Below are 17,028 nucleotides of genomic sequence, written 5' to 3'. Positions count from 1 at the left end.
TTGCCTCTCAAGTGGCAGAAAATAATAACATATTATCAATGGTAATTGGAACCAAAAGAATAGATGAGAAGAATGCATATATAGAAAAATAGGGCTGACAAAACAACCCCAAGAACTACAACATTTAGGGAATTGGTAAGGTACTCTTGTTCTGTCTCCTTCTTGGGTATCTCTCTTTTACTGCTCAGGTTTTAGTGGCTGCTATTCCTCAAGATTCCATCTATTGACTTTGCTTATTTTTTCCTGTATGATCTTCTAGACCTATCTCCTCTATACCCATGGCTTTAATGAACACCAATACTCTGATTCCCCTAAATCTTTATCTCAGGTCATGTATTTGTCCCAAATGACAGACCTATATGAACAACTGCTCATGTGATATCTTTATCTTCACATCCTAAATCTTCCTGGACTCTCCCAGTGGGAGTCAGGTAGCACTTCTATTTTTAATAATCATGTGCGCATTTCTCTATTACAGTACTTTCTACATTGCAGCATAATAATTTGTTTCTTTGTCACTTTTTCTAGGTTATAAATTTCTTGAAGACGCATTATATTTTTTTATTTTTATATGCCCAGGATTTGCCACTGAGCACATAGCAATCACTCAATAATTTCTTTCTTGTATGAATGCATGAATTTGAAATCTGCTGCCATTAAACATACTAATTCTATCTCTAAGATACAGTTCTCTTTAGGAAGGTCTTACATGCCATTATTTAAGCTCTTGATAAATTGATATAAGTATTGATAAAGTGTTTGAAAAATTTCAGCTCCAGGAAAGAGTCCTATGAGGTGCTATTAGAGACCTCTCTTCAGGATGTTCTTGAACAATTTTGGAGGTTATGTTACTTAGTCCACCTAATAATATTACTATGAAGCTTATTGTCCTTCATATGGTCCTGGAGGATATAATTAAACATTGTTAAATGCCTTACAGAAATGATCAAATGTAAACTGTACATGATAAGGCAACTGACAATTGACATTTGAAGTATTTTCAAGCCAGCAATTCATTCTCAAATGGGGATAGGCCAAAATTCTTGTCTTCTAAGGGAAAGTCATATAGGGGAGCAAAACAGGAGGCATCTAGATCTTAAAGAGCAGAGAGACTGAGAGTGAAGATGTCTCTAATGTCTTCATCTTCTAATCTCCTCAAATTGATTAGGTTGATAAGATGAAGGTCATTTGAGGAGAAGGCCTTAAAATTGTTGCAGCCATTTAAGAATTGCCAGTTAGCCAAAATCCCACAGATATTTAAGCTAGAGAAGCAAATATCACTAATTGGTTGGACCTGAGTTGGATATTGACTGCTGCAGCCGGAAGCTAGCTAGTTAGTCCTACTCAAAGTGTGGTCCGTGGACCAGAGCCAACACACAAACACACACACACACACACACACCACAAAACAAACAAACAAACAAAAACTATTGAGAAGAAAGGAAGGGGATTTTACAACCAGAGTGGGAAGTAAAGTGTAAGTGTAAACTTTAGTGTAATTTGAGAATGAATGGTCCTCCCATTAATGTAATAAAGTTGACATAAAATTTGAAATCTTGTATTGATTCAAAAGCCAAAGGGACCTCTGCATTGTGGTCCTGAATTTTGGTTGGGGAAAGTGAAAGACACTTGTATCTTGTCCTAAACTGATAACATGGGTGGATAAGAGACAGGCACTTTTTTTTTACCCTTTAGTTTTCTTTCACTTTGGGGTTTGATGAGGAAAGATGGCTTTTAAAAAAGTGAAATTGTGGGATGGTCTGGGCTTCATCTGTTCACTTAAAATATAATTTTACTAATTATGGTGTTATTGGTTTGAGAAACTGTCTTTTGGACATAGTCTAGAACAGCCGTGGGCAAACTACGGCCCGCTGGCCGGATTCGGCCCATTTGAAATGAATAAAACTAAAAAAAAAAAAGACCGTACCCTTTTATGTAATGATATTTACTTTGTATTTGTATTAGTTCACACAAACACTCCATCCATGCTTTTGTTCCGGCCCTCCGGTCCAGTTTAAGAACCCATTGTGGCTCTCGAGTCAAAAAGTTTGCCCACCCCTGGTCTAGAATAACAATTGTCAGGATACTTTTAGAACTATGAAATTTGAGGTTAGTAAATTAATATGTGAGAAGATCACAACAATAAGATGGGAAGAGAACCAAGATTTTCCAACTTTCAGAAGATTTCATTTAATAAGTCTATATAAGTTTCAACATTGCCAAAGGTCTTTGAAATTTTTGGAAAACATTTTTTCTTACTTGACTTTGCTTCTGGTACTCATTTTGGTAAATATTTTGTTATTTATATTCATTTCTAGTTTTTTTTTTCTCTTTTCTAACAATTGAGTTACATCTCAAGGGATGGTGCTGGTGGTGGAGGGGTAAGGGTTATCTGTCATGTCAGTTTAAATGATTTTACGGAAAGTTAAAATCAACTGTGCTCATCTGGAAAGCAACCAATTTTAACAATTAAAGCATACCAACTGTGAGTGTTACATCTAGCGGCTCTAACTATAAAGTGTTGATTAGCGCTGTTTCATGAATCCTTCTTAAAAACAACCCAAGTGCTATAAACCGCTTAGAAGAAACTACAGTCAGTGTATTTGCCATCACAATGTGCTGATTGAGGCAGCTTGCCCTGAGCTAAACTTACTGTAATAAAAACTTCTGGACTGGAATGTGGTGATGGCATTTATGTCGTTTGCCTCCTAAGTTGCTTCTGCACTCTATGAACCCAAAGCAAACAGCTTTCAGTTTGAGGACCTCAGAGTGCTCTGCATGAGGCATTGCCGAGTTCCCATGTGTTGATTCTTGGAGGAATATGTTCTTTGAAATCTTGCAGTGAGCACTTACTTATTACATCATCTTACTTTGTCCAGACTGTTGTGCAGAATTCACCTTGATAGGTGCTTTCTGATTCACATCCATGAACTTTTCCGATATGCCAATATACAACTATACACTGATCATGCTCCCAGTACAGACTCCCTAGTTTCAGGTTTCCCAGACCTGCCTGATGATACAGATCACCCAGAGATTGTGGCTGAGCCGGTCTGGGGTGGGGCCTTGGAATGTGCATATATAATTTGCTTCCCAGGCGAGTCCTACCCTGAATCAGTTGAAGTTGTGCCCACCCACAAAACCTGTGGAGAAAATCTAGCAGTCACACACCAGAACAGAATTATTGTTTTAAGTATTATATAGGAGAAATGGGAATGTTAAAAATATTTTTATTCAACAAACATTTTGTTGAGTACTTACCAGCAATAAATATTTACTGACCATACATTATAGTACAGTGCACAAAACAATACAGAGGGAATTAATTGGAAAATAGACCTATTGTTAAAAATCAACATTTGTGAGGTGAGAGTAACACCATCAGAGGGTGTTACTATTTTTAAAGACTCATGGTGAATTCTTTGGTGTGTGGATCCTTATTGCCTTCTAAAACAGCATTAAGTCAGGGAAACTAGACCAAGCTTATTGGTGTGGCACTCCAAAAAAATTGAAAAAGGCTCCAGGAACATTGACTAAAGCTATTTTACAGATGAAGTATCCCTTAACAAATCAATTGTGAATCAGCTCTGAGAAGTGCCCATTTTGTCTGCAGGGGAGGCTGCATAGATCTTCCCCACATAGTCCAAGGTCTGTCTACAGTTGTCTCTTTTTAAATTCAATACCTTCCAGTGCCTCCTAAAGGAACTGGTTGTGGAGACAGGCCAAAGCTAAAGAGAGATTAGGAAAGAAAGAAATGGTGATGGAGTAAATGAGAAATTAGAGATTAGAAGGGCAAAGGATGGGTAATAAAAGTCCATACATGGTTAAGTCCTGTACTCTTAATGACAACCCACTAGCAGGGTATGGCTCTCCTTTTGCCCAGAGAGGGTAAGCATTTTTCATTCACCAGGCCTTACTGGGTTTCTTTGGCCCACACACCAGATGACTAGGAGGAGTACCCATGAAACTGTTATCACTTAGCATTGTTACTGTAAACCATCCTTTTGAAACTTACATTTGGAAGTAGCACATGGAAATTCAGTACTGGTATATTATTATTATTTCTTATATTATTAGTTTTTGAACAAAATGAGGAGGACTCAAGACAAATTTTCTTTGAGGAGGAACATGATTAAACCTCTTCAAGGACAAAGTTTTTAATGGCCTTACTGTAATATTCAAATAAATTTGATCTCTCAGATAATATTCTTAAATAAAGGAATTATTTTCCCTGGTCAGGAAAAGATTATTTTTTTATTGGAAATGTGGAAGATCAGAAAAGTAAATAGAAAAAAATCCACATATCATCTCACCACTCAGCAGTGAGCACTCAGTTGTCCTAAGTGGCTTTCTATTTTCCTAATCCTTGGGGCAGTGAAAAACTGAAAAATCTGAAGTTTTGTGCCTGCTCCCTTGTATCATATTTAAAGTAATACTATGAGATGCTTTATTTTAGCTCTTGCTCCTATGGACCAGTAATATTTGAATAGCTATAATGACTGCATTTAAATCCATTTTATTCCAAATGCATGCAAGTAACTAGAAATTCTCTAGCCAGGAGATTATAGAGAGTTACTTAATGATTATACTGTTAAACAGTAATTCTTGACCACACGGGGTAATGTAATTAATGATATATTATGTTGAAACATACACACATTTGCTATACTATAATTTATGTGTTCTACATTCAGTAGAATGATAGTAGTGCTATTTTTGGTGTTACTGCACTTGGGTTTCCCTACATAATCATTTATGCTTGTGTTTCTAGAAGGAAGTAGATTCCATATCCCTCAGTTGTGGAAGTTGCTCACAGATCCTAGTTTGTGCTAATTTTACTCATAAAAGATAAACTATAATTTTTTTCTAAATACTAATTAATGTTCCGAGGGTCAAGAAAAGAAATGGTTATACCCTTTAAATTACTTTTGTAGTGAATTTGTTATTTGAATGTTCTTAAGTTATTAGCTCTGTTAGCTCATTCACAATAGCAGCAGTGTCATAAATAACTATAACAGACTTCTCGAAGAGCCATGCTTCTTAACAACAGGACTCTTGTCCCAGTAAATTCTGAAGCCCTCAGGAGAAACAGTGTGTAATTATGAGTTTTTTTGCCAAGGATGCTCTTCCTTTCTCTTTGCTACTCTCACCTCGAAAATGTTAATTTTTAACAATAGGTCTATTTTCCACTTAACTCCCTCTGTACTGTTTTGTGCAGTGTACTGTAATATATGGTCAGTAAATATTTATTACCAGTAAATACTCAAAAAGAATGTTTGTTGAATAAAAAATATTTTAACATTTTCATTTCTCTTATGTAATACTTAAAACACTAATTCTGTTCTGGTATGTGACTACTAGATTTTCCTCTCAGGTTCTGTGGGTGGGTATAACTTCAACTGATTCAGGGTAGGACTCGCCTGGGAAGCAAATTATACATGCATATTCCAAGGCCCCACCCAGACCTGCTCAATTACAATCTCTGGGTGATTTGTATCATTAGGCAGGTCTGGGAAACCTGAAACTAGGGAGTCTGTACTGGGAACATGATCAATATAATTGCATATTTGCATATAGGAAAGATTATGGATATAGATTGAATTGATGGTGTTCATTTATTTTTAATGCTAGTCAACTCAGATATCAGAAGAGAAAATTGCTCTGATATGCTCTTTAAATTTTAGTTACTGAGAAACTTCAGTTGAAGCAATTTTAAAATTATCATTTATTGAGCACTTACCATATGCAAGATACTCTTGTAGTTTTTTGTGTGTTTACTAATGTTAATATAGAGATGTGAAACAATTTGCCCCAAGCCAAATAAGTAACAAGTAGGAAATTTTGGCTTTGAACCTAAGAAGTAGGTCTTCAGAATTTGCACAATTAACCCTTGGAATATATTGCCTATAGCCACCAAATGCTATATACTTACTAATGTGTCAGGCACTACTATAGTCAGCACTTCGTATACTTTAAATTTCTTTACCAAACCTATAAAGAAATGTTTAGAAAGACAAATTTAGAGAGATTAAGTAATTTGTACAGAGTTAGCTCGCTAGTAAGTGGTAGAACCAGTATGTTTTGAAGTTGGGTTTGCTCAACTCCAAAGTTCTATGCTCTTAACTGCTACACTATATGAAAGAATGACATATTTGAACATACTAATTTCTTGTCACCTTTTCAGTATTTTTTTAAATAAAAATAATAGTTTCTTGGGCTTTTTGGAAGATAATTGTATAACACTTTAATGTCTACATTTAATATCTACATTAAAACACTTCAGTGTTGACATTAAATTTTGGAAAATATTTTGAAATATCCTATATAATAAAAGGCTAATATGCAAATTATCCCCTCGGGAGTTTGACCAGGAGACTGGGAGTTTGATTGCTATGATGTGCACTCACCACCAGGGGGCAGCACAGAATGTGGGCTACCAGTGGTGGCAGTGGGGTCCTGAGGGAGCAAGGGAAGGAGGAGGTGGGGAGCTGGGGAGGTGGAGAGGTGGAGAACCTGATTGGCCCTGATCACTGCCCAGGCCTAGGGACCCTACCCGTGTACAAATTTTGTGCACCGGGCCTCTAGTATATTATAGTAAATATATTCTGAAATTATTTCTGTGCCAGAAAGATTTTTAAAGAATAAATTGGTTATTCTATTGCCTGCTATAGACTGCTATAGAGCACAGGATTAACATTCTTTTAAGATATTCTCTTTTTTAAAAAGTCTTTATTGTTTAAAGTATTACTGGTACATATAGTATTACATATGTCTCCTTTTTCACCCATTGACCTCTCCCCGGCCACCTCTATGCCCCTGTGCATACCCTCACTGCCCTAGTGTCTGTGTCCATTGGTTATATGCATGCATAAAGTCCTTTGGTTGATCACTTACCTTCCCCCTCCTTTCCCTCCCTTCCTTCTGAAGTTTGGTGGTCTGTTCGATGTCATTGGATCTATTTTTGTTCATAAGTTCATGTTGTTCATTATATTCCACAAATGAGTGACATCATGTGATATTTATCTTTCTCCATCTGGCTTTTTTCACTTAGCATAATGCTCTCAAGTTCCATCCATGCTGTTGTGAATGGTAAGAGTTCTTTCTTTTCTTACAGCAGCATAGTATTTCATTGTGTAGATGTACTACTGTTTTTTAATCCACTCATCTGCTGTTGGGCACTTAGGCTGTTTCTAAATCTTAGCTATTGTAAATTGTGCTGCTATGAACACAGTGGAGCATATTTCCTTTCTGATTGGTGTTTCTGATTTCTTAGGATATATTCCTAGAAGTGGGATTACTGGGTCAAATGGGAGTTCCATTTTTAATTTTTTTAGGAAACTCCATACTGCTTTCCACAGTGGCTGCACCAGTCTGCATTCCCATTAGCAGTGCATCCTTTTAAGATAGTCTTAACCCTATATTTTTTTTATATGAAATGATACTATAGCTGGTAGATACTTAAATATTTTGTGAACATTTGGTAAGAAGTTACCTTAATTTCTTTCATTTGAGCTTTAAATATTACACACATATGCATTTTGTCATAAATAAATGTTTTTTTTTACTTTGAAATGACATAAAATTACTTTTATGTACTTATTAAATATTTAATTAAAACTACTTCTCTTTTCTCCCCTTATTTGTCCTAAAATGACCATGAAGTGATAATTGGTTTTAATGGCTCTTACTGCTACCTCTCTGTCAGGAAAGGTGAAGGATCGGAGACCTCGTGAAATTTGTCTGGGCAGGTGAGAAAGCTTAATGTGCTTGTGAACTAGCACACTTCTTCTAGGTAATATGTGCACTATAATTAATATTAAAATCTATTTTCCCCTCTTAGACCTAACCCTTTAAGTCTATTTATTAGTTAACATTCAAAGAGGAATTATCTGAGGAAAAACGTTAACTAAATTCTTATACCTGGAAAAGATTGGCATCTACGGTAATAAATTAGGAAATAGTAATGTCTTGCTTAAATCTATTTATAAAACCAGAGAATCTATATATATATAAAAGCCTAAGCAACTGTTACAATGGAATGACTGGAACAACCAGAACGACTGGTGACTGTGATGTGAACTGACCACCAGGGGGCAGATGCTCAATGCAGGAGCTGCCCCCAGCCCACATGCACCAATCACCGATGGGGCCTGCAGGCCAACCTCCCAGTCCCTCCCCCTGGCCATCAGGTCCCGATTGCCTGATAGGGGCCTGGACCCTGGGCTGGAATGGGGGACTGGGGGTGGGTGGTAGCAGACACGGCCCCTTTCCCTGTGGGCCAAGGGCCGGCTCCCTCCTCAGGGCAAGTGGCCCACCTCCCGGGTCCCTCCCCTATCCCTATCCCCAGCCAGCAGGCCCCAATCGGCCCACCACCCACCCGCTGAAGTGGCGTTTGGCCCCTCCCCTGTCTGGCAGGCCCGATCTGCCTGGTCTGGGCTTGCTGGTCAACCTCCCGGTCCCTCCCCCTAGCTGGCAGGTCCTGATTGCCTGATCAGAGCCAGGCCCCGAGCTGCAACGGGGAACCAGTAGTGGGTGGTGGCGGGTGCAGGAAGCAAGGGAAGGAGGAGAGGGAGGAATCAGGGAGGCAGGAACAGAATGAGATAGAATCATCCATCCACTGCCTCTTGCATGTCCCCACTGGGGATTGAGCCCACAACCCAGGCATGTGCCTTGACCAGTAATTGAACTGTGACCTCCTGGTTCACAGGTCAATGCTCAACCACTGAGCCACACCTGCAAGGCCTACACAGTCTGTTTAAGTGCAATGCCAAATTGTATAATCCAGGTTATCTCTTTCTAAATGTGAATCAAAATTAGCATGCCGAGAGAGAGAGAGCGAGAGAGAGAGAGAGAGGGATCTATTTATCTACTAGAGGCCTGGTGCACAAAATTCATGCACAGGTGGGGTCCCTAGGCCTGGCCAGCAATCAGGGCCAACCAGGTTCCCTGCCTCTTCCATCCCTCATTGCCCACCTCCCCACCAGGGCTCTAGTAGATGAATAGATCTCTCTCTCTCTCTCTCTCTCTCTCTCTTAGGGCAATGCTGGATTAAGAAGAAAGCTCAAGCAAAAACAAACAAAACAAAACTCAGGTCAACAGCATGGTGATCATAGCACGGTGGGGGGGTGGGGGGAGTAGGAGAGGGTACAGGGGTTATACATGAGATGGAAGGAGACTTGACTTGGGGTGGTGAACACACAATACAATATACAGGTGATGACTTATAGAACTGTACACCTGAAACTTATATAATTTTATTAACCGTTGTCACCCCAATAACTCCAATTAAAAAATAAAACACATACACAAAAAGATGGTCAATATACAAAATAGACCCCAACCCAGCAAGAATGCAAATAATATTAAACATTACTTAAGACAAAACAGCTCTGCCTCCCTATTGGAAAATGACGGTGTCATTAGTGCAGGGGGTGCTGGAGGAGAATACATGTTCACGTTCCACACTCTGGCGTGGTGTCCTCGTGGCCCGGGGAGTCCTCATCCTCCAGCTGTGAGACTTTTGGTCCAGGTGCTTCATATGGTCCTGGACCCACTTCTCCTTTGGGGGGAGAGGGAGAGAGGTATGCCCTGTTAGTATTTGTTTCTGTAAAATCAGTGCAGGGTACAGAGGGAAAATAGAAATGCACAGAAGGCTATTTATCTTGTTTCCCTACTTCCTACTTTTTGTTACCCTATGTTCAAATGTCAGTTCTAATATCAGAAACCAGGAAAATCTTTTTTCATCATCAAAGATGAAAATAAATTTACTTGGCACTTACTAAGAACCAGGTATGAGTTAAGTGCACAGCTTGAAATATATAATTTATTCCTTACAATTAGAGAGGTCCTATTATTATCCTATTTTATAGAAGGTGAAACAGGCTTAGAAAGATTAGCTAAATGGCCCAAGGCCATATTCCAAGTAAGTGGCAGAAACTGGAGCTGTCTATTTCAAAGACAATGCTCATAATCATCATCTCAAATACCAGTTGTACATATAGTATAATAGAGTATTATAGTATATATTTTGCTGTGTACACTTGGGGTCAGCATTTCACAACAAAGAGAACAACATAGAAAAGACAGGAGTCCTGGAGCTAAGAGTCTTGCATTTGGAATCAAGTTGCTTTTTGGAGTTCTAATTCTATTTGTACGGAGTAATATAGGGCAGGCTGCATAATCTGTTTGAACTTCCATTTCTTTTGTGATTTGGGAAGTAAAGGAGGTAATGGATGTGAAATGCTTAGTAAATTGTCTATGCTAGTTATCCTGAAGATGGTGATTAATACTTTGCATTTGTAGAATGCTTTGCAATTTACAAAGAGCTTTAACAAAGGTTATCTCAGATGATAGTGACACACCATTGATGCTCGTTCATTCTATTCATTCATCCAACAAATATTTTTTGGAGTGTTTGCTAGGTGCTCAGCATTATCCTACAGGTTGGAGTGATTTAGCAGTGAAACAGCAAGGGGAAAATTACTTGCCTTCATAGAGTTTGCATTTTAATGAGGAATATAGATAACCTATTAAGTGAAATATTTCATATATTAGATAATAACAATAATAAATGTAACCTCAACTCTTGCATGGTGAGTGTTATAAGCTGTGTGCAGCTCAGTAGTTGGATCCATATTTTGATTCACAAACTAGTAACATGTTTTTCCACTAAAAAACTGTAAACTAGTCACAGTTAGACTACAAACTTCTTTTCAAATTTTGTACTATTTTTAAAACATTGAGGGGATTAATTTTTTGATTTGTTAGCACACATCACCAAAATTCATGAAATCTCTTCTAGCTAGCTCTAAGATTCTATGAGTTATTGGCTAAAAGCATAGGATAAACATAGATCTCTAATACCTGTCTCTATTTATATGTGTCTGGTAAGTATACTCCAAATAAAGCATTTCAGCAAATCAAAGATTATTCTTAAAAAATAATTAATTATTAAAAAACATTAAATAATCTTGGCATTCCTTTACCTTTATAGATGAGGTAGTTGTATTCATGGATTATGTGTCTTAAATTGAGCACCAAGCCTGGGAAAAAGCTTTGGTGATGTGGCAACTCCATTCTGGCTCTTAGAAGACACAAAAGGATCATGAAAAGGTGTTGTAGTGCATGTAAACACTAAGATTTGTCTGCCAATTCTGAGTTTAAATTTATTGAAAGACAGGAGTTATTCTTGGGATAATGTACAGCAATTAAATATTGGCCAGAAGTCACTATTCTGCATCATGGGGCAGGTGCTGAATTTAGGCCTTGGTAGAAAAATTCACACTTGCCCCATTAAAATGTTTTGAGATTTAATCCTAAAAATGTCTTCTGGTTTTTATCTCAGGAAAGGAAAATAATGTGTTTTGTTTTTCTGGACTTAAACTCCTTTTTAAAGTTATTGAAGAAATATTCCTGCTATTTAAAGAGAATGGTCAGGAGCTTAAATTTTAGAAGCAGACAGAATCAGCATTGTTCCACCACTTACTAACTATAAACTTTAAGAAGGATGTCATTAAAACTCCAAAAATATATCTGGCATCTTTTCCCCTCTCTCCTCTTCATCCTGTTCCAAATTACAAATTCTTCTCCATAATTACTAGTGACCTTATTACAAATGATATCTGATAGTCTGATCCCAGACATCATTCTCATCCTCTTCCTCCCCCACCTACTCCCTTCAATTGCTTTTTCTTGCACTAGAATGAAGTCCAGACTTCTTACCTTGGCCTTGGCCTTGGCCTTGGCCTACAAGACCCTGCAGGATCTGATCCAGCCTTGCCTCGCTGAGCTCACCTCTGTCTCGCTCTCTGAACTTGAGCCCTCTGACATTCCTAAACTCACTAAGCCGATTCCCCGCTTGAATCTTGAACACATCCTGTTTCCTGTGCTCAGAACATGTTCTACCTCATTCTTCACATGGCTGACTCTTTATCCCTCAGGCCTTAGACTTTCCCTTACTACCCAGTCTAAACAGGTTCTCCTGTTAAGCTCATTCATAGAACCATGTTTTTTTTCCCTGCCATGACACTTGTCACAGTTTTTCACTTTTTATTCACTTGTTTTTATCGGCAATATCTGAATTCCTTCCTCCCCCAATTATAATCTTTATCTCTTTTTAAAAAAATATATATTTTATTGATTTTTTACAGAGAGGAAAGGAGAGGGATAGAGAGTTAGAAACATCGACGAGAGAGAAACATCCATCAGCTGCCTCCTGCACACCACCTACTGGGGTTGTGCCCGCAACCAAGGTACATGCCCTTGACCGGAATCGAACGCGGGACCTTTCAGTCCACAGGTCGACGCTCTATCCACTGAGCCAAACCGGTTAGGGCGATCTTTATCTCTTTTGAGTTTGCTGCTGTATACCTAGCCCTAAGAGTTTTTTAGTAGCTACTCAATACATCATTGTTAATGTTGAATGAATAAAATATCTCCATGATCTTTCAAAGCCTCAATTTGCTCATCTTAAAAATAGACATAATGCCCTGGCCAGTGTTTTGAGTGTCAACTGTGCACTAAAAGGTTTCATGTTTGATTCCTGGTCAAGGGTACATACCTGGGTTGTAGGTTCAATCCCAGCCCCAGTCAGGACACGAGTGGGAAGCAATCAATGTGTCTTACATTGGTCTCTCTCTCTCTCTCTCTCTCTCTCTCTCTCTCTCTCTCTCTCCCCCATCCATTTCACTTTCTCTAAAAATCAGTGGAAAAATATCCTCAGGTGAGGATTAACAACAAAACACACAACACGTAATAATTCTTACCTGTAAAATTATTATGTGAATTAAACAATATTAAAATATATAAAACACTTAGCACTGTTCTTGACAGAGTCCTCATCAAATGGAGCAGCAGCAGCATGATCACCAGATGTCTAGGAAGCCCACTGTATGTGTAAGGCATTGTTAAGGTTTACACAACGTATTTTAAAAAGAGAATTCTGTTAGGCTTTTGTTTACCTAGTCTTTACAATAAAAAAAATTATCATTGGTCCTCATCTCTATGAAATTAAAATGTGGAATTCCAGCAGTGGTTCCATACATTTTAATGGAACATTGATATGAACTAGCCTCAGCTTTGTAATGTCACAGTTATTAGAGCTATGCTGTACTTACAGAAGGGTAATTACTTTGGGTAGTAATTTCCTAGTCTGCCCCCTCTGCACTCTGGCCAGCTGGCATTGCAAAGGAAGCCCTGCTTTTATGTATACACACAATCAGTCTGTAAAATCCCATTATCCCCAACTTCCACACCCCTGTGGCTGCATGCTTCCCTTTGAAGCCTGTTAAAGAAGAAAAAAAAACTTTCAAGGCAGCACTGAGGTTTACTTCTAATCTCATTTCACTCAAATAATGTAAAAATGAGATGGGGGATAGGAAGTGGGAGGGGTCCGTAATGTGATTTACTTGCCCCTTCACCTGCAATCCTATGATACTTGTGGGAAAGCTTGGTAGGAATTGGGGTAGGTGGATAGAAATACTTCTTCAGTGTATATTTTGAGATAAATTTGGATTTACTTATGTTTTGATGTTCAAACAATAGAGCAAGGGTGATTTGGTTATTCTAGTTCTTTTTCTTTCATCTTTTCAGAATGTCTTTACTATTTAATAGGAGTTTTACCGATCTCTCATGGCCAACATGCTTCTTTTTTTTTTTTTAACTGTGATCATCTGTTGGAGTCCTAGGTGCAATGCCCTCCTCTGTGCTCCTTTTCTGTTCTGTGTCTCTAAGGATTTGACCTCCTTTTTGGCCCATCTCCTAACTGCTTCCACTGAGACCATTGCAATTCTTTACCTTTGGGTTCCAGTTCCCCATACAGGGAACATTTTTCTTAACGTTTTTTCCACCACCTTGAATTAATTGACATCTGTTCCCTGAGAATGACCCCTCCCTGCTACCTGTTGCATCTCTTGTTGTAACTATTTGATGAAACGATGGAAGGTGAGAGGGTGTTTCAAATAAATTTTTCCTGCCCCTGAGAGACCACTTTCCTGACTGTGATTCCGTCACCTTTATTCAGAAGCCTTACTTTGGAAGTGCTTATTTTACATCAACATCACCTGATATCATCACTGTCTTCCTCTTCTTAATCTCTGGGACATTTTCTGATCTTGCTTAGGAATGGTTTTAGAGATCTTACCATCATACCAACCTTTTCCAAGTCTCTGAGTGATTTTGTCGTCCTTGCTGGTGACCCTTTCAAAACTGTAGGTTGTCAGACTACTTCAGTCATCTAGAGTCACAGCCGTGAGTTGGCCCACACCTCTGTGCATCTCAAGGTTTGTTTATGTTTCCTCCTATGAAATATGCTCCTGCCCTCACTGTAGATTCCTGATTCAGTATACCCCATCTTATTCCTGTGGTCAACAAATATCCCTCCTGGAATTCACTTTCTTTTTATCTACCTTGATCCTTCACACAACTGACCAAGATTCCTTCACCCTCCAAACTTCTTAGAGTCGTAAGCATTATTTTTGTTTTTTTTTATCTCCCATTATCCTGTCAATGTCCTGGAGACTTTTGCCTTATTGCTTTACTGACACTGCATTCAATATCCCTGTAGATCCCCTCTTTTTCTATAATCAGCAGTGTCCTCTTCCCAGTCTATATTTCTGACTGCATTTTAAAAATATATTTTTATTGTTTTCAGAGAGGAAGGGAGAGAGAGAGAGATGTAGAAATATCAATAATGAGGGAGAATCATTGATCAGCTGCCACCTGCAGGCCCCTCAATGGGGATCAAGCCCGCAACCCAGTCATGGGAATCAAACCATGACCTCCTGGTTCATAGGTGGATGCTCAACCACTGAGCTACGCCAGCCAGGCCTGACTGCATTTTTACTTCCTCCTTTCTTAATATTTCTAGCTCCCCGATTTCATAATATTTTCTTCTCATGATTTTTCTTCCTTTGTGACCCCCCACATTGTTTTGTTTTAGTTTTTGGACTCTTCTTCCCTCTCCTATCCTTACAAAGGGCAAGGGTACCTTTGATCATCGATTTTCTCTCTCTCTGCTCACTTTCTGTTGGTGATCTCATCTAACCTCTCAATTTTGATAATAACCTTCTAGGTATGAATTCCTCTCCTGATGCTGAGGATCTGTCCCCAGACATTCATTTCCAACTTCCAATAGACATTCCAGAGGGGTACCATAAAAATATGTTAAACCCAAGGCAATTACAATTTATCATCTAAACTGAGTCACTATGAAAGTTTAAAGAGGGCAGTGTTAATAGTTAGCCAGTGTAAAGCTGTACTGTGCATATGGTCACCCATTCAAACCCAGTATGTACAAAAATACTCTGAAATTTGCTTTTCTAGTGTTTTCTATCATTAATTGACCCATCAGCATTCTTTTTACCTGAGCTGAAAATCATCTTCAAATCTTTCTTATTCTTTCCTTAGTTTCCAATTTCTAGGAATTCTACCTTTCCTGTATTTTTTTGAATTATATTTAAAAATAAAAAGAAAACTATTTTCCCCTGCTCAGGCCATTATTGCTGCTTGCCTGGAATGCTGTATAGTCTTCTAACTTATCTTCTTACTTCCAGATGACTCCTCATTCATCCTTCATCTACTATTCTTTATTTCTACTAAATATCCCTCAAGTACACTGATTGTTTATGCACCAGCCATATAATATCAAGCAGACTTCTCAATATGAAATTCAACACATTACAAAGCCTGACATAAAACTAAAATAAAATCAATCAGTGGTCTTCAGCCTCATCAAAATCACCTTTGGAATTAAAAAAATAAATAAATGCCGAACCCTACTTAACCTGGGAGATTTAAATTTGGTAGCTCTGTTTTGAGGACTGGCTATCTTAATAAAGCCTCCCCAAGTGATCCTGACCAAAGCCGCTGAAAATCATTGCCCTATTTTCCTATCTCCATGACTTGATTACCATTTTCACTCCATAGCCAGTATCTTCTTTTCTTTCTTTTTAAAAATATATTTTTTATTGATTTCAGAGAGGAAGGGAAAGGGAGAGAGATATATAATCACCAGTGATGAGAGACACATTGATTGGCTGCCTCCTGCATGCCCCTCACTGGGTATTAAGCCTGCAAGCTGGGCACCATAAATCGAAACATGACTTCTTGGTTCATAGGTCGATGCTCAACCACTGAGCCATGCTGGCCGGGCAGTATCTGCTTTTCTTGCTTTTTCTTTCAATACCTTCATATCTTTCAATACCCAGCCCTAATTTTACCTCCTTCGTGAAGTCTTCCTTGTTTCATCCAAGCAGATGTAATTATTTCTTCGATACTGCAGTCACAGTAAACTTCCATTAGGTTATATTCATATCTAACAACCTCTAGACAATACAGTTCTTGAAGGCAAGGCTTTTGCTGTTTATAATATAGAAGCCACTCAGTGAAGATCATTGGCTATTGAGATTACTTGTAGATACATTTTACACTCTCACAATAAGCATGAGTTACGTTTTGCTAATTTAACCAAAGTCCAAAAGCATAAAGTGCAGAAGCTTCAATTCCAAAACCATGCTAAATTAAGATTTGCTAATCATGCTAAGTAGGAGAAAGGAATTAAAATTTTAAAGGCCTCTACTGTTTTCAGCAGCAGATAAGCTAATATTAAATATAGTGGTGGATTGGTGCCTTTAACTCCCACACTTCAGGTTTTAAAGCATGTGGGTCTCTTTGGATTCCTCGTGAAAACTGCCACGTTGGCATGTAGTTATACAACATGCTTTAGTCAGAAACTGTAGTTAGGAAAGCAGAGTTTTTTAGTAGTTCCTTTGGCACAGGGGAATACCTTTACTAACGCAGACTTGCTGAAATATAGAGCACAGTGTCGTTTTAATAGGGAATCAGAGTGTAAAGCACAGTGATTTAATGTGGTTACTAGAGGCTGCATCCAAAAATAATTTCTGATTTTTGTCAAACAATCAGCAAGGGAGTGATTTTTATCTCTTTTTTTGTAACTTCACCAGTTGTATTCTTGTTAAATCTGTCAGCTTTATACTCAGGATTGGATATTTTCCCTACAGTTTTGTGTTA

General features: G+C 38.3%; 1 protein-coding gene and 1 long non-coding RNA gene across 5 annotated transcripts in view; one reads left to right on the top strand and one right to left on the bottom strand.

Moving 5' to 3' along the window:
- Window positions 1-17,028, top strand: part of MACROD2 (mono-ADP ribosylhydrolase 2) — a 1,930,060-nt gene that overhangs the window by 271,844 nt on the left and 1,641,188 nt on the right. The gene's annotated exons all lie outside the window — the stretch shown is intronic.
- Window positions 9,235-11,821, bottom strand: LOC139014475 (uncharacterized). 2 transcript variants are annotated; one of them, XR_011472232.1, is made up of 3 exons: window positions 11,722-11,821; window positions 10,986-11,083; window positions 9,235-9,559 (listed from the first exon to the last, which is right to left on the bottom strand). It is a non-coding gene; the product is annotated as an uncharacterized lncRNA (long non-coding RNA). The 2 variants fall into 2 exon arrangements; XR_011472233.1 differs by lacking the exon at window positions 10,986-11,083.

Source organism: Myotis yumanensis, unplaced genomic scaffold, assembly GCF_028538775.1.
Source record: "Myotis yumanensis isolate MYYU_CA2020_CCGP unplaced genomic scaffold, mMyoYum1.0.hap1 SCAF_7, whole genome shotgun sequence".
Lineage (NCBI taxonomy): Eukaryota > Metazoa > Chordata > Mammalia > Chiroptera > Vespertilionidae > Myotis > Myotis yumanensis.
Note: the sequence above shows the minus strand (reverse complement) of the source record. Positions and strands in the feature narration are given on the sequence as shown.